The sequence below is a fragment of the Salvelinus fontinalis genome, chromosome 4 (genome assembly GCF_029448725.1).
Source record: "Salvelinus fontinalis isolate EN_2023a chromosome 4, ASM2944872v1, whole genome shotgun sequence".
In the NCBI taxonomy this organism is placed as follows: domain Eukaryota; kingdom Metazoa; phylum Chordata; class Actinopteri; order Salmoniformes; family Salmonidae; genus Salvelinus; species Salvelinus fontinalis.
In genome coordinates this window covers 69,367,530-69,388,902 of record NC_074668.1, presented here as the reverse complement: position 1 = coordinate 69,388,902, position 21,373 = coordinate 69,367,530, and the positions used below count along the sequence as shown (strand labels likewise).

General features: G+C 41.8%; 1 protein-coding gene across 3 annotated transcripts in view; it reads left to right on the top strand.

The window, feature by feature from the left end:
- The window catches only part of LOC129852711 (AT-rich interactive domain-containing protein 3B-like), an 84,396-nt gene that overhangs the window by 47,276 nt on the left and 15,747 nt on the right, over positions 1 to 21,373 (top strand). The window lies entirely within an intron of this gene.

Here is a 21,373-nt window from a genome sequence, read left to right as displayed (position 1 = left end):
AAGTGTAGTATTTGGTCCCATATTCCTTGCACTCAATGAATACATCAAGCTTGTGACTACAAACTCGGATGCATTTGCAGTTTGTTTTTGTAGTTTCTGGTTATATTTTGCGCAATAGAAACTGAAAGGTGACCAATGTATTGTCATTTTGGAGTCACTTTTATTGTGAGTAAGAATAGAATGTTTCTGAACACTTCTACATTCATGTGGATACTACTATGTGGATATTACTATGTGGATACTACAATGTGGATACTACTATGTGGATACTACTATGATTATGGATAATCCTGAATTCATTGTGAAAAAGATTCGGTGAGAAAGCTAGAGGCACAAAGAACATGACTTATTTCTCAGTCTTTCGTTTAGATTAGTATTGTGGAGTAATTACAATGTAGTTGATCCATACACAGTTATCTCCTATTACAGCCATTAAACTCTGTAACAGTTTTCAAGTCACCATTGGCATCATGGTGAAATCCCTGAGCAGTTTCCTTTATTGTCCGATAACTGAGTCAGGAAGGGAGCCTGTATCTTTTTGTAGTGACTGGGTGAATACTTTCTCAAGGCACTGTACCATAATGAATTTAATGGTTTGGAAATATTTTTTCCACTGTAGCTACTGGCTTTCTGTGACTTTACACTATAGAGTACTACTCAATTCCTAATGTTATGATTGAATCCCCCATACCCCTGCACGTCTTGTAATGAGAAAGGGTTTGTTAACTAACTTGTAACTAATAAAGAACATTCTCATTTAACATGGTCAATTTATAAACATGAATAATAATTGTATATAAAATATTTTTTCAAGTGATAAAGTTTAAATTGCGAAGTGACGAGATGAGCATCTCGCGTGTGTGTGTTATTTTTCAAAACCAGTGATACTTGGAAATAGTTATATTGGGCACATTTTTGAGAGTTCAAAGACAGCTTTTGTAGTAATATAAACTTTGAAACAACTGATTTGTAGTAGGCTACAGAATTAGAGAAAAGTTGTTCCTCTGAACCTCAGGAAGTAGCCTCAAACAAGCCTGTTACTCTCCCAAGTCAGAGGCAGCCTGCTTGTCTCACTCTGACTAGCAACCTATACTCCTTATTTATGTTTAGAAAACAAATTTGAAGGACAAAATTGTGGGGATAAAACACTCGTCATGTTTAAACAACCTAATCACCATACTAATTCTTCCAGGGGGGTAGGCGGGCATGTGATGTTCCACCATGATGAAAGGGGGCCATGACCAAAAAGGTTTTGGAAGCACTGAACTAGCTAATGATTAGCACAAATACAGATGGGCAACCCCATGTTTCTGCCTATTTATTTATAGCCACTATGCTGCATCATTTGGGCTACAGGTTATAATGCTTATTGCTAAATAACACACCAGTCTGATAATATGGACCAGGGGGAAATTATATTCTAATGGTGTCACCATTTTACATGAATTTTGGAGTAGAAAAGTCACCAGGGCTAGGTTCAGTACAAAAACATGTAATGCAACGTTCAATTAAATGGAAACGGGGTGTTCTGAACGACCAGTTGAAAAACGGGGAGGGATTCGGTTGTGGGTTCAAAATGCACCGCTTCCCTTCAAATATATCACTCATTGCTTCAAGCCACACCTCGGCACACCCACCAAACGGAGCAAATGTAGGCTATCTTAGTCTGTTCAAGGAAGTTGAACGTTTTGGGGAAACATGTCATTCAATACAAGCCGTTACGCAACATAGCAAACATTCAATCAAACCCCAGAACTGACTTTCTCAGTTGTTCTACCAAGAAATTGTCACGCATGGTTCCTTTCTGAACTGTTAGTTAGACCAACAGTTTATAGTAATACAGAAATTATTGGTATTTCAGTTGTGGTTAGTATATATTGACCAAATTATCAGGAAAGTCTTAAATTCACCAGAAAAATCTCAACTATTTCTTGTTTTATTATTCTGCCCCTAGAAGGGTGTTGACCCCGGAATCTATTGACCCTGACCACCCATAATATGCAACACAAAGTTACGCACTTGGCAAAATCTAACACAACCAAAACATACTGCAAATGAATCTGAGTTTGAATAGTCAAAAGCTTGATGTAGTCATTGTGTGCTTGGCATGTGGGCCCAAATATTACACTTTTGACTACTATAATACACTAAGTGAATTTGTCCAAATACTTGACTTCCTCAAATGGGCAGACTAGATGCATAAAGAACTTGCATTTCTAAATGGTAAAATGGATTTGTATGAAAATACCCTCAAATAAAAGTTGACATTCTGTACTGTCACCTCGTATGAAACATTTGATCTCAAATCTAAAATGCTGGAGTATAGAGCCAAATGTAAAATGTGTGTGTGTGTGTGTGTGTGTGTGTGTGTGTGTGTGTGTGCGCGCGCGCGCTAAGATACTGTCAAAACATTGCCACGGCGGATGCCATCGACTCCGACCCTAAGACAGTCAAATCACTGAGTGCCTGTAGAGAGAGCCTTGTGTGTCCTCACACAGCCAGTGAAATCAGCGGTAACTAGTGACTCCCCTCCCTGGTCCCTGGGCTTGGCCGGCCTGGCCTGGCACGTGTGTTTTAGATGTCTTGTTGGGGGATGATGTATTAGTTAGAGGGAGAGGATCTGTCATTGGCCAGTTAGCATGTCACTGCTCTGACAGTGGGGAGTGGAAGTTAGCCAGTTAGCATGTCACTGCTCTGACAGTGGGGAGTGGAAGGCTGACCCTTGTACTATGTTGGTCAGATGGCAATCTTCATCAAGCCGACTAAAACGCTAGATCGATGATGATGACTTAATCAGTTGTTCTTTGTGGTTTCCTTTTTTATTCGCTCATACTGCAAGTGTGTTGTTTTCAACCAGTCAAGGTCAATCTGGTTTCATTCATGGTGTATCATTTTGTTCAGAACATGGTGCCAGGATGAGTTTCAAAATCGAATTTGTTTCGTCACATGCTTAGTCCACACCTGTTGTTTACGAACAGTGAAATGCTTACTTACAGGCCCAATGCAGTGAGAAAGAAATTGAGAAATAATAGAAAAGTAAAATACGTAATAATAATAATAGATATACAACAAGTAACTCATTTGGCTATATACAAGTGGTACCAGTACCGAGTCGATATGCAGGGGTACAAAGTAATTGAGGTAGCTAAAGGTGTACAGTACCAGTCAAGTTTGGACACCTACTCATTTTTTTGGAACACATATGGAATCATGTGGAATCATGTAGTAACCAAAAAAGTGTTAAACAAATCAAAATATATTTAATATTTTTCAAAGTAGCCACCCTTTGCCTTGATGGCAGCTTTGCACACTCTTGGCATTCTCTCAATCAGCTTCACGAGGTAGTCACCTGGAATGCATTTCGATTAATAGGTGTGTCTTGTTAAAAGTTCATTTGTGGAATTTCTTTCCTCAATGCGTTTGAGCCAATCAGTTGTTGTGGCAGGGTAGGGGTGGTATGCAGAAGATAGCCTTATTGGGTAAAAGACCAAGAACAGCTCAAATAAGTAAAGAGAAACGACAGTCCATCACTTTAAAACTTCTCTAGGATATGTGGGACGCTACCGTCCCACTTGGACAAAAGCCAGTAAAAATGCAGAGCGCCCAATTCAAATATATTACTATAAAAATCAAACTTTCATGAAAACACACATGAAAGACACCAAATTAAAGCTACACATGTTGTGAATCCAGCCAACATGTCTGATTTCAAAAAGGATTGACGGCGAAAGCACACCAAACGATTATGTTAGGTCATTACATAGCCACAGAAAAACACAGCTATTTTTTCAGCCAAAGAGAGGAATAACAAAAAGCAGAAATAGAGAAAATTAATGACTAACCTTTGATCTTCATCAGATGACACTCATAGGACTTCATGTTACACAATACATGTATGTTTTGTTCGGTAAAGTTCATATTTATATCCAAAAATCTGAGTTTAGGCGGGACGCTACTGTCTCACTTGGCAAAAAGCCAGAGAAAATGCAGAGCGCCAAATTCAAATTAATTACTATAAAAATTAAACTTTCATTAAATCCCAAATGAAAATTACCAAATTAAAGCTACACTGGTTGTGAATCCAACCAACATGTCAGAAATCAAATAGGCTTTTCGGCGAAAGCATACGATGCTATTATCTGAGTTAGAACCATTGCAAACAAAGAGATAAGCATATTTCAACCCTGCAGGCGCGACAAAGCGCAGAAATAAAAATATAATTAATGCCTTACCTTTGACGAGCTTCTGTTGTTGGCACTCCAATATGTCCCATAAACATCACAAATGGTCCTTTTGTTCGATTTATTTCCGTCGATATATATCCAAAATGTCCATTTATTTGGCGCGTTTGATCCAGCAAAACACTGCTTCCAAATTGCTCAAACGTGACTACAAAATATCTCAAAGGTTACCTGTAAACTTTGCCAAAAAACTACTTTTATAATACAACTTTAGGTATTTTTTAACATTAATAATCGATAAAGTTGAAGACGGGATGATCTGTGTTCAATACAGGATTAAAACCAACTATAGCCAGCTTTCTGGTTACGCACTTCTATCTAAAAGGACACTTAATGTGACTTTCGTTCAAGATGGTCGTACTTCTTCATTACACAAAGAAATAACCTCAACCAATTTCTCTAGACTGTTGACATCCAGTGGAAGCGGTAGGAACTGCAAGCAAGTCAATTAGAAATCTGGTTTCCCAATGAAAAGTCATTGAAAAGAGTGACCTCAAAAAAAAAAATCTGAATGGTTTGTCCTGGGGTTTCGCCTGCTAAATAAGTTATTTTATACTCACAGACATGATTCAAAGTTTTAGAAACTTCAGAGTGTTTTCTATCCTAATCTACTAACAATATGTATATCTTATTTTCTGGGGATGAGTAGCTGGCAGTTGAATTTGGGTATGCTATTCATCCAAACGTGAAAATGCTGCCCCCTATCCTAGAGAAGTTAAGACATGAAGGGCAGTCAATCCGGAAAATGTCAAGAACTTTGAAAGTTTATTCAAGTGCAGTCGCAAAAACCATCAAGCCCTATGATCAAACTGGCTCTCATGAGGACTGCCACAGGAAAGGAAGACTAAGAGTTACCTCTACTGCAGAGGATAACTTCATTAGTTAACTGCATCTCAGATTGCAGCCAATAAATGCTTCACAGAGTTCAAATAAGACACATCTCAACATCAACTTTTCAGAGGAGACTACTTAAATCAGGTCTTCATGGTCAAATTGCTGCAAAGAAACCACTACTAAAGGACACCATTAAGAAGAGACTTGCTTTGGCCAAGAAACATGAGCAATGGACATTAGACCAGTGGGAATCTGTCCTTTGCTCTGATGAGTCCAAATTTGCGATTTTTGGTTCCAACCGCTGTGTCTTTGAGACACAGAGTAAGTGAAAGAGTTATCTCAGCATGTGTGGTTCCCACCGTGAAGCATGGAGGAGGTGTGATGGTGGTGGGGTGCTTTGCTGGTGACACTGTCAGTGATTTATTTAGAATTCAAGGCAAACTTAACCAGCATGGCTACCACAGCATTCTGCAACAATACGCCATCCCATCTGGTTTGCGTTTAGTTGGACTACCATTTGTTTTTCAACAGGACAATGACTCAAAGCACACCTCCAGGCTGTGTAAGGGCTATTTGACCAAGATGGAGAGTGATGGAGTGCTGCATCAGATGACCTGGCCTCCACAATCACCCAACCTCAACCCAATTGGGATGAGTTGGACCGCAGAGTGAAGTAAAAGCAGCTAATAAGTGCTCAGGATATGTGGGAACTCCTTAAAGTCTGTTGGAAAAGCATTCCTCATGAAGCTGGTTGAGAGAATCCCAAGAGTGAGCTAAGTTGTCATCAAGACAAAGGGTGGCTACTTTGAAAAATCTCAAATATATTTGTTTAACACTTTTTTGGTTACTACATGATTCCATAGTTTTGACGTCTTCACTATTATTCTACAATGTAGAAAATAGTAAGAATAAAGATTAACCCTTGAATGTGTAGGTTTATCCAAACTTTTGACTGGTACTGTACATATAACTACGAATAAAGTGACACAGTAAACAGTAGCGGCAGCTTATGTGATTAGTTAAAGAAGTTTTTCAAAAGTAATTCAAGATGAGTGGTGATGGGTGAGTCCTGACTTGTAGCTGTGTTGTGTTTCCAATAAGATGCAATGAGAGAGTGATTACCCCAAGGCTTCTTTATTGATGATATCACAGGATCATTCTAGAACCAGAAGGTCAATGCTTTTAGCTGAGATGTTTTCTATCCTGTCATTACCATGGTGCAGCAAAGAATTTCACCTACCTGGCTACCCTGTCAATACCTCTTTGTGGCCTGAGAGAGAAAGAACCCCCCCCCCCCCTCCCTCTCCTTTTTCTACTTCAATAAGCGGCATTTGGCTGACCTCCGCTGTCTCCTAAAATCGGGGCCTTAATCATGGAGAACAAATTGCTTGGCTGTCTTCCCACTCGGCTGTGAGAACAGGGCCGCAGCACAGCACACGTTCCCCAGGACTACCGTGAGATGCATCCCTCAGCCGCTGGCCTCGCAGGCCAGGCCGGTGATCTCTCTGACAAAATGATCTCTGGCCCTGTTATGGATCAATTGGAGGCACTGTACTCCATTTTTGTTTTGTATTTAGTGGCTTCTGCTGCACTATCAAATAAATACAGATTTATACTTGGATACTGCATTTTATTTTCAGTTCTTTGAGTGTCAAAAATGTTTTCTAATTATATTACTGGGTTTTGAAGGAGAAAACACTCTTTAGATATTGAATATATTTGGACAGCTGATCAAACAATGTTAGTTGGAGAAGAGAGAAAGAGAGAGAGAGAGGACAGGCCCAAATAGAGGAGCAATTACCCACTTCATGCCCCCCCCAAGTCCTTGGGAAGTGGGAAATAAATGAAGGGAAGCTTGCGAGAGAATCCCATTTGGCCTTGTGTGCCTAAAAACAGGCATGTTTGTGTGTGTTCATTGTTGAGGAATTTTGCCAGCTGTCTTACACCCAATGGGCCTGTGAAGAGGCCCATTGATGCCCCCCACATTAGAGTAGCAGCAACAGCAGCAGCGTTTCCTCTTCAGTTGGTGGCTGAGGCCTCAGGAGTGTTTAGCTGCTGTGTTTTCCTGTAGCCTTATTGTTTATCAGATCCATTTCACTTCTTGTTTTCTCACCCCCATTGGGAACGTGGAGAAAAACTTTGACACTGTTGTGTTGCTATTAACCGTCTTAAAGGCTTCAATTTAAGCAGATGGGTGATGGTTTGTTTTGATTTGACACCCTTCCCTCAACTCCTGCTCTGAGATGGGATGGGGGCTAGGAGGGAGGGGGTAAGGTAGACTGTAGGAGAAAAGGGCACTTTATGAAGAAAAAAACCCAAGTGCAAAGCAGCCAAATGCCTGTCAGCCCTGTCCACTTGAGATGATTAATGGTGCCTAGGTTTGATGGACAGAGCAAGTGTGATACTTCTGTTGAGGCAATCACGGGACGGAGAGAGAGCGAGAGAGAGTGGGGTTAAGACAAGTGTTTAATGTCTTTGCTGTAACCAAGAAGCTTGATCTTGACATCAAACCAAGTTAATAGCTGAAGCCCAGAGCAGGATATAATTTATTTGACATCTTAGATTTCTTATACCGTAATTGCTGGACTATTAAGCGCACCTGAATATAAGCCGCACCCACTGAATTTATTATTATTTTATTTTCTGTACATAAATAAGCCGCACGTGTCTATAAGCCGCAGGTGCCTACCGGTACATTGAAACAAATGAACTTTACACAGCCTTTAAACGAAACACGGCTTGTAACAAAAATAAATAGGCTTTAACGAAACACGGCTTGTAACAAAAATAAATAGGCTTTAACGAAACAGGCTTGTAACATTTTTTTTTTTTTAAATAGCAGTAAACAATAGCCTACCAAGAAAGTCCTTGGTCACTATCTTCCTCCTGTGCACTGAAACCACTGAAGTCATCTCCTTTGGTGTCAGAGTTGAATAGCCTCAGAATTGCTTCATCCGATGTTGGATCGTTTTCATTGCGCTCTCCTCACTTTCATCCGGAGGCAAACTCATCCAAGCCTCATTTTCTAGTTCGGGCCATCTGCTTTTCTTTCCTCTGAAAACTTTTGTTGTCTTTTTGCACTAAGTCAGTTTCTCACGCTGCTGTTTCCAACGTCTTATCATCGACTCATTAAGGCTCCCGTGCAGCAGCACTATTTCCTTTTCCAACAGCCAGATCGATCGCCTTCAAATTGAAAGCTGCATCATATGCATTTCTCCGTGTCTTTGCCATGATGAGGGTGACAAAATGACTACCGTAATCAGAATGATGGAAAGTATGAGCGCGCTCGATTTACGTCACATTATGTGACGGTGCTCAGTTTTTTGGCGGCATGAATTTGTGAAAGCGGGAAAAATCCATAAATTAGCCGCGTCATTGTATAAAGCGCAAGGTTCATAGCGTGGGAAAAAAGTAGCGGCTTATAGTCCGGAAATTACGGTAGTTATAAGCAGTGGCATAGCATGCACCCCTGCAGCCGTGCCCCTAACTCCCTACAATGGTATTGAAAATTATACCGTCAGTATTATGCAATACCCTAGTATATGGTGGCGGTGTCAGAGGAAGTCCCAAAAAATTGTTAGACTCCTGTCACTGAAGTCAGACAGTTCTCTGTTCTCAAGTGGTACCGGAGCGCCACGTCTAGGTCCAAAAGGCTCCTTAACAGCTTCTACCCCCAAGCCATAAGACTGCTGAACAATTAATCAAATGGCCACTGCTGCTACTCACTGTTTATTATCTATGCATAGTCACTTTACCCCTACCTACATGTGCAAATTACCTCAACTAACCTGTACCCCCGCACATTGACACTGTACCGGTACCCACTGTATATAGCCTCATTTATTATTTTATTGTAACAATTTTTTACTTTAGTTTATTTAGTAAATATATTCTTAACTCGATTTTCTAAACTGTATTGTTGGCCAAGGGCTTGTAAGTAAACATTTCATGGTAAGGTACTGGTTGTATTCGGTGCATGTGACATAAAATGTGATTTGTTTTTGGTACAGTATAAATGCTAGTCGTGGCCAAAATTGGGGATGCACGATATATCGGTGAACATATCAGAATAGGCCGATATTAGCAAAAAATGCCAACATGGGTATCGGCCCGATGTCTAGTTTAAAGCCGATATGAAAAACCAACCTCAAAGCTGATGTGCATACCTATATAACGTAGGTACATGACGTAACGACGCCACGTAAAATTTTGCGCTACACGTGCAACACAGCATTCCAAACCTAGCCCACAATGTCTGCTGTGTAGATCGAGCAGTCAACAATTCGAGTAGTCATTTGAAAGAGTAAGAACATTTCAGCGAGACAACTCAAAGGCGAAATCCATTAATGCCAAAATGGAATTCTGGGCAAGGGCAATGGAATTCATTCCCCTTGACAATCGACCATTCTCTGTCATTATTGATGTTGGCTTTCACGACTGGTTGAGCACCGGTACACACTAAAGTTACCAAGTGCGCTATTATTCAGATGTTGCCCTACTGGAGTTGCACAGTAATAGCGTCATTGCTATTTGCTTCACAACATACTATGGAAAGACGTTTGGGTCTCTTTGTGTCAAAAAATATAGACGTCAAATAACACTGTTTGACAATAACACTATTTGACGTGTTAAAAAAGCTTTTAATTTGACACTTCAAATAACAGTAATATTATACAGTGTTGTGTGTTCTGCAAGACAAGCGCCACCACTACTATCAGTAGCACTGTTGAAGCTGTACAAAAAAGTCTACAAACACCGGCCAAGAACGATGTGTTTACAATACCGCCTTGGTAGTAAAGCATTATTTGTTCAACCGCAACTTCTAGGGTAGCTAGCTAGCTTTAGCTTGGTACCTAGATGGTACCAATACAACCACCGTGAAAACAATGACAATTAGAAACTGCAGTTATTTTCACTATTCTTTGCAATGATTTAGGAATCCTTGTAAGTATTAGCTAGGTAGCCACTTGTTGTTCCCCTATGAAATTCAACTTCAGTTCATGAAAATAAATAGCTAGCCAGCTCCTTAACCCTGTTGCCCAAAGCTAACGTTATAAGCAGGCAGCTAGCTTCATCTGCCTAGTGAGGCTCGACCTGACCAGGATATGTTGTGAAGCTAGCCACAATAAGGATTAGCGGTTTGCTTTCAATATAAAAGTCCCTATTTGAAAGTAATGCAGAAGGTTACTATTGGTGGAATCATGCCATATTTAGACTAGATAATGTTAAACAAGGTTGGAATGTGAAGCAATGAAATGTGGTATCAGTCTAGTCGGTGACACCCACAGAACACAACAGGGAAGAGTTTACACAAATATTAGCGTTGTAGCTCTTATTGCGGGACTGTGACTGTGTGAAATCACCTCCCCGGTCAGCCTATTGTGTGTATTGACATTCATATTGCACTGTACAGCTTTACCTAAGGTTTGGGGATCAATGAAATGGGGTAACAGTATACTCAATACCCAATATATTTTTTCCCAACGTCGTCCTCAGAGTTATTAGACTCCAAAACATTCATGCAGTTTTGTTTTTCCTCGGAAATAGGGTTCAATGCACATAGGTTGACAATAAATGTGGCTCAATTCACAGTTGCTTCAGAGTCCCGCAATAAGAGCTACAATACTAATGTTCTCTGGGTGTCACTGAGTAGACTGATACACCATGTCATTGATCCACAATCCATAGGTAAGGCTGTACAGTGAAATACGTATGCCCCCAAAGCAATTCTAAAGTCTAATACATCCAGTGTGATTTCAACAGATTTTTGTCAAATTAACAAATTGTCTTTTTTTGTATAACATTCCAACCTCGTATATCATGATCTATTAACTAATGGCATAATAGCTAGCTAACTATAGCTACTGAAACAGATTGTCGTTTTGCTATTTTTTGGGGGAAGAACATTGTTTGCATCCATGAGCTAGCTAGCTTTTGTTTATGACCTGCGCTGTAGGTGCGTGAGACAACTTTACCAGCATCATAGCATACATATCGATGAATCGTTGTGACATGAAATATGAGTGATATTGTAATCAATGTGTAATAACTACGTAAAGATATTATGAATGCGTTAAATTATGTGACATGCAATCATATTCAGGTCCTGATTGGTCATCAAGCTTATTTGACACATCAAATAGTGTTATTTGACGTATCTTTTTTGACATGCAAAGACCCAAACGGCATTCCATAGAAATGCTGGTTGAGAATGAAACGACTGAACAAATGAACAACGAAACAGCACAGCAAGTAAGTGAAAGAAATATGTTTTGATTAAGTTTTACTGGTAATGGGGACATACACTACCGTTCAAAAGTTTGGGGCTACTTAGAAATGTTTTTGAAAGAAAAGCAATTTTTTTTGGTACATTTTTAAAATACCATCAAATTGATCAGAAATGCAGTGTAGACATTGTTAATGTTGTAAATGACTACTGTAGCTGGAAACGCCAGATTTTTTTTATTGAATATCTACATGAGCGTACAGAGGCCCATTATCAGCAACCATCACTCCTGTGTTCCAATGGCACGTTGTGTTAGCTAATCCAAGTTTATCATTTTAAAAGGCTAATTGATCATTAGAAAACCCTTTTGCAATTATGTTAGCAGAGCTGAAAACTGTTGTGCTAATTAAAGAAGCAATAAAACTGGCCTTCTTTAGACTAGTTGAGTATCTGGAGCATCAGCATTTGTGGGTTCGATTACAGGCTCAAAATGGCCAGAAACAAAGAACTTTCTTTTGAAACTCGTCAGTCTATTCTTGTTCTGAGAAATTAAGGCTATTCCATGCGAGAAATTGCCAAGAAACTGAAGATCTTGTACAGCGTTGTGTACTATTCCCTTCACAGAACAGCACAAACTGTCTCTAACCAGAATAGAAAGAGGAGTGGGAGGCACCGGTGCACAATTGAGCAAGAGGACAAGTACATTAGTGTCTAGTTTGAGAAACGGACACCACACAAGTCCTCAACTGGCAGCTTCATTAAAGAGTACCCGCAAAACACCAGTCTCAACATTAACAGTGAAGAGGCGACTCTGGAATGCTGGCCTTCTAGGCAGAGTTGCAAAGAAAAAGCCATATCTCTGGCCAATAAAAAATAAAATATTAAGATAGGCAAAAGGACAGACACTGGAAGATTGGAAAAAATGTATGGACAGACAAATCCTAAGTTTGAGGTGTTTGGATCACAAAGAACAACATTCGCAGAAAAAAATGAAAAGATGCTGGAGGAGTGCTTGACGCCATCTGTCAAGCATGGTGGAGGCAATGTGATGTCTGGGGGTGCTTTGGTGATGGTAAAGTGGGAGATTTGTTCAGGGTCAAAGGGATTTTGAAGGAAGGCTATCACTCCATTTTGCAACGCCATGCATACCCTGTGGACAGCGCTTAATTGGTTCCAATTTCCTCCTACAACAGGACAATGACCCAAAGCACAGCTCTAAATTATGCAATAACTATTTAGGGAAGAAGCAGTCAGCTGGTATTCTGTCTATAATGGAGTGGCCAGCACAGTCACCTGATCTCAACCCTATTGAGCTGTTGTGGGAGCAGCATGACCGTATGGTACGTAAGAAGTTCCCATCAAACCAATCCAACTTGTGGGAGATGCTTCAGGAAGCTTGGGGTGAAATCTCTTCAGATTGACAACTAGAAAGGTCTGCAAGGCTGTAATTGCTGCAAATTGAGGATTCTTTGACGAAAGCAGAGTTTGAAGGACACTATTATTATTTCAATAAAGAAATCATTATTTATAACCTTGTCAACGTCTTGACTATTTCCTATTCATTTTGCAACTCATTTCATTTATGTTTTCATGGAAAACGAGGACATTTCTAAGTGACCCCAAATGTCTTTGGTGTGCAGTTGAACAAAACAAAAAATTCGGAATAATTTACTAAATCTTAGCTAATTCTACAAAGAAATCATAAAATGTCCCCGACAATATTATTGGCACCTTCTAGAAGTAGTTTTAAATAATTAATGTCAAGCAGGTGATTCTCATTTACGTTGGAATTGAACTCACCTGTGGTGAGTTGAAGGTGGCTGCAGTATAAAAATCACGTATTCAACCAGTTTGAATAGAGAAAAGGACTCATTCTCCTGTTTTGTGTCACTGTGTGTACTGCAATGAGCATGGACAAAAGAAAGAAAACCAGAGAATTATCTGAGGAGGTCAGACACACGATTATAGCCAAGCGCCAAGCATAGACAATCTCCAAAGACCTTGATGTTCCTGTTTCCACCGTATGTGATGCTATCAAGAAGTTTTAGGCCCATGCCACTGTAGCCAACCAACCTCACTGGACATGGCCGCAAGAGAGAACTTGATGGAAGATTGCAGCGAAGGATTATTCGAATGGTGGAGAAAGCACCTCGGTCAACTGCCACACAGATTCAAGCTGACCTTCAGACACAAGGTACGACAGTTTCAACTCCACCATCCGTCGCCAACCCAATGAAAGGGGGTTATATGGTAGGAGACCCAGGAGGACACCATCCTAGCCTGACTGTTATTTGTCAGAAAACACCTGAACATGCCAACATTTTTCTAGGAGAATGTCCTGTGGACAGATGAGACCAAATTAAAGCTATTTGGTAAAGCACACCATGTTTACAGAAAACAAAATGAAGCTTTCAAACAATGACCCCAAACACACTTCAATAAGCCCCCAGGAATGGTTCAAGACAAAACGCTGGACTGTTCTGAAGTGGCCAGCAATGAGTCCAGATCGAAATCCCATTGAAAATTTGTGGAGAGATCTGAAAACAGCAGTTATGAGAAGGCACCCTTCTAATCTGGGAGAACTGGAGCAATTTGCACAAGAGGAGTGGGCCAAACTGGCAGTACAGTGGTGCAGAAAGCTCATCGATGGTTACTTGTTTGCTGTTATTTTGACCAAAGGCTGTGCTACCAAATATTAAGTCTAGGGTGTCAATAATTTTGTCAATGCCATTTCTGTTTGTTTATTTTCTGTTTTAAATGAATATATTATGTTATGAATCAAAAACAAAGGTTCTGTAATATTAACAGTGAAATAAAGAATTGTGGAGACCAAATACTTTGTTCAATTTCAACTTATTTTTAGGGAAAATTGTGAGTTATTTGAAAAAAGTGCAAGTGCGCCAATATTTTTGGCACGACTGTATACCGCCCAAACATGGTGTAGTGTTGAGTATACTGTAGTAAGTTGATGCGTCAAAAAACCTGATGCTGGGGGTTTGTTTGGCTATTGGAGTAAGAGCTAACTAAGGTTTTTATATGAAAATCCGCCGTAGTAAAGATTTAGATTGTAATGCTGTAAGCTGGCCTTGTCTGTGCCATTTAACCAGAACAGTCAGGACTGGACTGGAGAGAGGGAGAGAAACTGAGCTGATGGTTGTTTTGCATCATGACTAAAACTATCAGACTGGTCAATAGTTTCTCTCCCAGAAACCAGGGCTCGGGTCAAAAGTAGCAAATAGCCACCACTAGTCAGCTACTTGCTCCACCCCCCAATGGACATGTATTCTTCTTACTCACTCGTCACTCTATGGACAAGTATCCTTGTTTACGCAATTTGCAGCATCTGTATAGAATTTAAAACTAGTTGTAAATATACACAGAGTATACCAAATATTAGGATCACCTTCCTGATATTGTTGTTACCCCCCCCCCCCCCCCCGGGAAACTGTGGAGTGTGAAAAATCCAGCAGCGTTGTAGTTCTTGACACAAACCGGTGCGTCTGGTACCTACAACCATACTCCGTTCAAAGGCACTTAAATCTTTAGTTGTGCCTATTCGCCCTCTGAATGGCACACATACACAATCCATGTCTTAATTGTCTCAAGGCTTAAAACTTCTTCTTTAACCTCTCTCCTCCCTTTCATCTACACTGATTATGAAACGGATTTAACAAGTGACAATCAATCATAGCATTCACCTGGTCAGTCTGTCATGGAACTGTTTTGTACACTCAGTGTATATATGCTGTCTTGTGATCTTTTTCTATTCTATTATTTTACTTATTATTTAATTGTTTCATTCACTTCTTTTTAACCTGTATTGTTGGAACTCTGAGCTTAAGAATTTCACTGTACCCTGCAATTACATCTGCGACCCTGTGCATGTGACTAATAAACTCTGAATTGATTTAGATTTTTTGAAGGCAGGCTTCTCTTTGAACTACAGTAGCTCCGCCAGCTGGCTCAGCACAGCCAGGCCTATTGGCTAGTGACTGAATCTCAAGGCGAGCAGTAGTTGTGCCCTAATCGCCTTAATGTTTCCAGGCTGTCGGTCAGTCAGCTGTGTTTACTAAGGGCCGGCCACGTTGGCTTGGCGATGTGTCAGCGGCCAGCGCCGCGTAGTTTAGCGGCGTGGGAACAGTGGACGCCCAGTGGGGGACGTGAGGAAGTCCCTAACAGTAACCCAGAGACAGAGTGCTCTGTCCTCTCCAATTACACCACGAATGGGCTCTTGGGGATCCATGTATGCATTATATTACCACTGAGCAGGGCTAGCACTCACACTACAAACCCCCCCCCCCCCCCCCCACACACACACACATACAGGACAGGGAGGCTCGCTGTGCTGTACATACACACATACTATAGCAGAGCTACAATGGGAACATTCTGTGGCCTGTTTAATAGGGCTTTATTTTAATTTAACAGTTTATGGAAATGACTTGCCTGAGTTTTACACACTCTGTCGTATGAGCACATCTGTCCATACTATTAAAGTAGGTGTTGTGTGAGCAAAATGGTTTCCAACTGAATTCAAACCTGTTGAATCGAACCTCCCCCGCTGGTCTGAGAGGTGGTAAATGTCAGGCTACTCATATGGTGCACTGATTTAGAAACCATTTATTTGAATTTCATTCTGGTTTCACTACACTACTAACTCAAAACCACGAGTGTAGCAACACGTTATATAGATGACTAGCTCACAGCTTCAGTTCCTTATGAAAAGTGTGTGAAACATGGCTGTAAAGAACAGTGACTGGGGCCAGAATAGAAATGTGATGGTACTGAAAAATCTCCCCTCTGTCTCTGTCCTCCTCCCTCCCCCGCTCCTCCCCTCACCCCCTTTTCCCTCTGTTTATTGTGCTACAGTTACAGCCACTGAAACTTGATAAGACCGTGGGGGATAGGGGCCGAGGTTAGTGCGCAGGGCAGGCGGTGGGGGGAGGGGCTGGATTAAGGGGCCTCCTGTCCTGAAGAGAATGATTAATGAGCCCCTAAAACTGGGGGGGCCTGCCTTTTTGATAGGGGGAACACTGATGGACAGCAGACGAGGGAAAGACTGCCACGTGTCTGGACTGCGAGGGAGGAGGGCATGAGGGATTAAGGTAACCAACAGACAGGGGAGGCACAGGGAAAGGAGAGGGGGGGGGAGAGGGTGCCACAACTACAGAGGCATCAGAGGGGGAGTGGAGTGAAGGGAGGCAAAAGGCCTTGCATGTTTGGAAACAAGGCCACAGTCTTTCATTTCCCCTGGAAATGAGTGATCCGTCACTGGGGAAGACACTGGGGGGGGGGGGGGGGGTGTCCCAAACAGCACCCAATTCCCTATATGGTTTACTACTTTTGAATCGAGCCCTATGAGCACTACTTTTGACCTGTGCCCTGGTTAACTTCATTAGGGTAGGGGGCACTATTTTCACCTCCGGATTTAAAGCGTGCCCAAAGTAAACTGCCTGCTACTCAGTCCCAGAAGCTAGGATATGCATATAGATATATAGCATATGGATAGAAAACACTCTAAAGTTTCCAAAACTGTTAGAATAATGTCTGTGAGTATAACAGAACTGATTTGAACAGAACTGATATAACAGAAATCATTTTTTTTTATGTTTGTAGTTTTCTACTGAATGACATTACAGTATCCATTGACTTAGGACTCAAATTGCACTTCCTATGGCTTCCACTAGATGTCAACAGTCTTTAGAAATTGTTTCAGGCTTGTTTTCTGAAAAATTAGAGAGTAAGACCACTCTGGATGAGTGGACCCTGCAGTGTCCCAGAGCTTTTTCATGCGTTCGACCGAGAGCGCGTCTTTCTTGTTTACCTTTTATATTGACGACGTTATTGTCTGGTTGAAATATTATCGATTTATTTAGGCTAAAAACAACCTCAGGATTAATTATAATCATCGTTTGACATGTTTCTACGAACTTTACGGATACTATTTGGATTTTTAGTCTGCCTGTTGTGACTGCGTTTGAGCCTGTGGATTACTGAACAAAACGCGCGGACAAAACGGAGGTTTTTGGAAATAAAGAGGGACTTTATCAAACAAAACAAACATTTATTGAGTAAATGGGAGTCTTGTGAGTGCAACAATATGAAGATCATAAAAGGTAAGTGATTAAATTTATAGCTATTTCTGATTTGTGTATCTCCTCTACTTGGTTGGTAACTGTTTGTAATGATTTGTCTGCTGGGCGCTGTCCTCAGATAAACGCATGGTTTGCTTTCGCAGTAAAGCCTTTTTGAAATCTGACACCGTGGTTGGATTAACAAGAAGTTAATCTTTAAAACGATGTGTAACACTTGTATGTTTTATGAATTTTTATAATGAGTATTTGTTTTTGAATTTTGCGCTCTGCAATTTCACTGGATGTTGGCCAGGTGGGGCTAGCATCCCACGTACCCTAGTGAGGTTAAAAGTTGTGCTATACATGGGGAATATGGTGCTATTTGAGACGCAATTTGGGTCTGGGGCTGGTCCAGGCAAGAGCTGGGGATGGGCTGGCAGAGTAGATTGGTCCCCTGAGGGAGGAAAGGGGGGGAACCGCAGGGCCAACCCCAGCCCAGCGCAGTCAGAGCCACTGCTTTATAATAAATGCCTTCTAGAATCTAGACAGATGCCAAAAAGGACAAGTATTCTTAGCTACAGATATTTCTCTCTTTGATCAAAGATGTGGTCAGCGTGTTGATATGTTAGAGGTCTGAGATTGTCTTGGGTAATTTTAAAACCTCGCCCTCCTAAATTACAAAGCTGTATTTAGATGCAGGCTCATCCACAGGCAGACCCATCAGTCCTCTGTTTTCCCCCACTTCAAACCAAAGGAAATTGGGGTTTTCCTGATGTTAGCTCGATGGGAATCTACTCTTATTTGTTTAGTTTCGGTACCATCAGGGGCCCGCCCTTTTTGTTTTTGTGTCTCTTTCTCCCCCCCCCACCCCTTCCTGTCCTTTCCTGAATCAATCCACTTGGTTGTGGGGTGTATTCAGTGATGTAAACGTTGTAGACAGAAACAGAATGAATAGAGCTGTGACGATTCCCTTCTCTATTTGACAAGGTTTCAATCTGAACGTTGTCACGTTAATGTAACATCTCTATAGTTCTCTCTTTGTCTTGGTTGGTGTGCACTGGAGATGGGATTCCTCTCCTTTGCAATCCAGTGATGGATGGACTGAAATAGTTAACGGCCCCCGAAGGAGATCTTCACCAGCACAATAGCCCTGCGCTGACATACAGTATGGTGCATATAGTACCGTTACATACGACTCAGTAATGTATTGGTACACATTGGGTTTTCAAGAGAAAGAAAGAATGACAGATGTCTGTACTGTCAGTGGACAAAGGATGTCTCAAAAGAGCCTTAGTGTGTGTTGTACTCATTTACGCACGCAGTCAGTGCTACAGTATCGATCCTAGACCTTCTACTTTTTATTGCTTTCTCTAGCTTACAATGTCAGCCCATATGGTCCATGTATGGAGTCTGGAACCTTTAGCTGGAATGAAACAATCAGCAGTTACCATAGAGATGGTTTTGTATTGAGTTGTGAGGGGTACCTGGTTTCCTCTCCTCCACACCCTATGCTATCCCCAGTCCACAGCAGCTGATGCTCCTGTATTGATCACCTCTTGCTGAGCTCCAAATGAGGCTCGCCAGCTGATGGCTTTATCTGTCAATCTGGGTGTCCATTGATTAGAGCAGTTATCTGTGTTGAGAAGAGTGCGGGGGGGGGGGGGCAGAGGTCCACTGAGACCCTGTCAATGGTCCTCCTGCCGGTGGAGGGAGAGGTTTCTGTCCCCTACCTACCCTCTAAACCAGCCCTGTTCTAGTTGGCCACCTCTGTGGTCACTGCGGCAGCAAAGCTCTTCTGTTATTTAAGGAGCAGCTGATTTCAGACCGGTCTCTCTCTATTACCTCAGGCGAGAATGATGACGTTTTATACTTTGACGGGGAGAGTAAACGTAGAAGCACAGTGGAGATCGAAAAGCCGTCTAGTAATGTGCTCATCATGTCAAATTTCGACACCAAGCCAATTTTTGCTTAAAGAAATTAACATTTACCCGCCAGTGCAATTTGGTTATATTAGACTATTGAAACTGAATACAAATGTAAAAGTGTAGGCTATGGTTTGATCTTTGGTTGAGATGGAGGGATTTGAGATCTGGGCTCGATCTCTTCCGTCTCCCTGGCCATGTTTAGCTGCAGGGGAGATGTGAGGTGGACCCCCCCCCTCCGCCTCATCACCTCTATCTGATGGACTGTTGATTAGAGTCCAGTCGGCCAGTAGTCCAAGCCAGATCCCGGCCTCGAGGGACCAAAGGGATTTGGGTTACAGTTGAAGTGTCCGTCTCACTTTTTGCGCTACCCACATTCCACCCTTTCAATCCCCCTCCCCCAATTCACCAGGTGACCCATCTTTATGACCCGAGAGGAGGGAGTCATGTTTCTCTCTCCCTCTTTTTGAATCTTTCTTTTTCCCTCTCTCTTTTGCTCCTTCTCTCACCCCCTTATCGCTGATCTTCTTACTAAGCTAATTGTTCCCAATGAGAGATTACCGTCCCCATTTTGGACCGCAGCCAGTTCACGGTCTACTCCGTGAGTTGTTACTGTTGTTCCTTTATCATTGACGAGACTTGATGTATCAAAGGATTTGTCCTATAAATAAAAAGGGCTCTCGTTCCCAGGCTTCAATCTAGTGATTTACATGTTGTGTATTGAGTTTAGCACATAATGGAAGGTCTCTTTGCAATTTACTCTTCAAATGTTTGTTGTGGGATTTCTTTTTAATGGTTTGTCATGAGACACTACCCCCCCCCCCCCGGCCTGGCCGGCACCAGCTGTGCTTTTATATCCCCGCCTGCCTGGTGTTATTGGCCTCCTACATATATAGGGGGTAATCTTAACTCTCGCTATAGATAGGAGGGCTGCTTGGCTGCTGTGTGTCCACATACATATTCCGTACCACTTGATATGAATTGGTCAGTCATGTGATGCATATGAATGGCTCTCCCCAGACTAAAGATAGCTAAAGAATTCCATACCGTCGTTGGACTTTACCTTCTATGTCCCTCGGCCCGGCATTAAAAATAAAACAAACGCTGCTCCAGCAGCAGCATAGCAGGCCCTGACAATACCAGGCTGAACATATGAACATGTAAACCAAATGGCCTGGGTCCCTGGGTAAACTAAACATCCAGCAGGAGGGGTCAGGGCTGCTTGTAGACTGTAGTGGGTCTGAGACAGAGAGGCAGAACAGAACAGTGGTGGGGAGCTGCAGGCCCTTGTTTGGTCTAATCTGGGATATTGCTGTTGGTGTGGTGGATCCAAAGTGGTGGGGGGGGGGGGGGGGGTCTTCTGAAAGGACACTGACATGAGGCAGAGGCCATTTGTGTTTTGGCTGACACCTTATAGCAGTAATCCAGTCTTTATCCAGCTGGCTGTCCCATCCACCTCATCTGCTCCTTCCCTCTCTCAGAGCATGGGGGGGTGTGTGTATATAGGGGGAGGGGGTCCACAGAAAGCGATATATCCTTTAGATAATGATGGGCTTATAAATGCGCTCCTGCCTGCCCTTGTTTCTGTCTCTTTCTCACCTCTCTCTCCATCCACTCTTTCCTTCCTCTTTTCCTCCTCCCTCACTCCTAAAAGGTGGATGGTAGTGAAACCCCACACCTCGTGGCAGCACATTCTGTAAAAAAATCATTTCCTGTCTCCTCTCCCCAGCCCGTCAGCTGGAATGCCAGTAATGTGAAATCAGCTACATTTAACTTACGATGCTGGCATAAGAGCCAGTTCATGTATTTATTATAGAATTCTTTAAGACAGACAGCTGTTTTTTTTAAATGGGTCAGGGATCATAATGTAATGACCTTGTTTTTTGTCACATGGAGATTGAACACATCCTTGGAACTGTAGGGGGCAGTGTGGATGGTACAGGGGGAAGGGGGTTAAACTTATCATGTGACGAAGGGATGCTTCAACACCAGTCTCATTGGTGTTTTTAAATGTTCTGTTTTCTCTCCTGGAACTGTGACTCACTAACTGACTGGTTCAGACTGCAGTAGGCTGGT